The sequence below is a fragment of the Nomia melanderi genome, unplaced genomic scaffold (genome assembly GCF_051020985.1).
Source record: "Nomia melanderi isolate GNS246 unplaced genomic scaffold, iyNomMela1 scaffold0014, whole genome shotgun sequence".
NCBI lineage: Eukaryota > Metazoa > Arthropoda > Insecta > Hymenoptera > Halictidae > Nomia > Nomia melanderi.
In genome coordinates, this window is record NW_027475130.1 from 12790316 (window position 1) to 12791270 (window position 955).

Here is a 955-nt window from a genome sequence, read left to right on the forward strand (position 1 = left end):
GATATCACCAGATCTATGTTGGATTTTCCCCTGACCCTGAGTGTCCGGCCCCATGAGACTGTGGTTTTCTCGGCCCCTGGTGGTCCGAGGTCGTTCCCGTTGCACAGATTCATGCGCCAGGGCCTCCTGCAGATAATTCACTTTGGTTTATTGCGCTATCTGTAATAGCACCCGAGATATCACCAGATCTATATTGGATTTTCCCCTGACCCTGAGTGTCCGACCCCATGAGACTGTGGTTTTCTCGGCCCCTGGTGGTCCGAGGTCGTTCCCGTTGCACAGATAAATGCGCCAGGGACTCCTGCAGATAATTCACTTTCGTTTATTGCGCTATCTCTAATAGCACCCGAGATATCACCAGATATATATTGGATTTTTCACTGACCCTGAGCGTCCGGACCCATGAGACGGTCGTTTTCTCGGCCCCTGGTGGTCCGAGGTCGTTCCCGCTGCACAGGTTCATGCGCCAGGGTCTCCTACAGACAATGCACTTTGATTTATTGCGCTATCTGTAATAGCACCCGAGATATCACCAGATCTATATTGGATTTTCCCCTGACCCTGAGTATCCGGCCCCATGAGACGGTAGTTTTCTCGGCCCCTGGTGATCCGAGGTCGTTCCCGCTGCACAGATTCATGCGCCAGGGCCTCCTGCAGATAATTCACTTTCGTTTATTGCGCTATCTCTAATAGCACCCGAGACATCACCAGATATATATTGGATTTTTCCCTTACCCTGAGCGTCCGGCCCCATGAGACTGTGGTTTTCTCGGCCCCTGGTGGTCCGAGGTCGTTCCCGCTGCACAGGTTCATGCGCCAGGGTCTCCTACAGACAATGCACTTTGATTTATTGCGCTGTCTCTAATAGCAACCGAGATATCACCAGATATATATTGGATTTTTCACTGACCCTGAGGGTCCGGCCCCATGAGGCGGTGGATGTCACGGCCCCTGA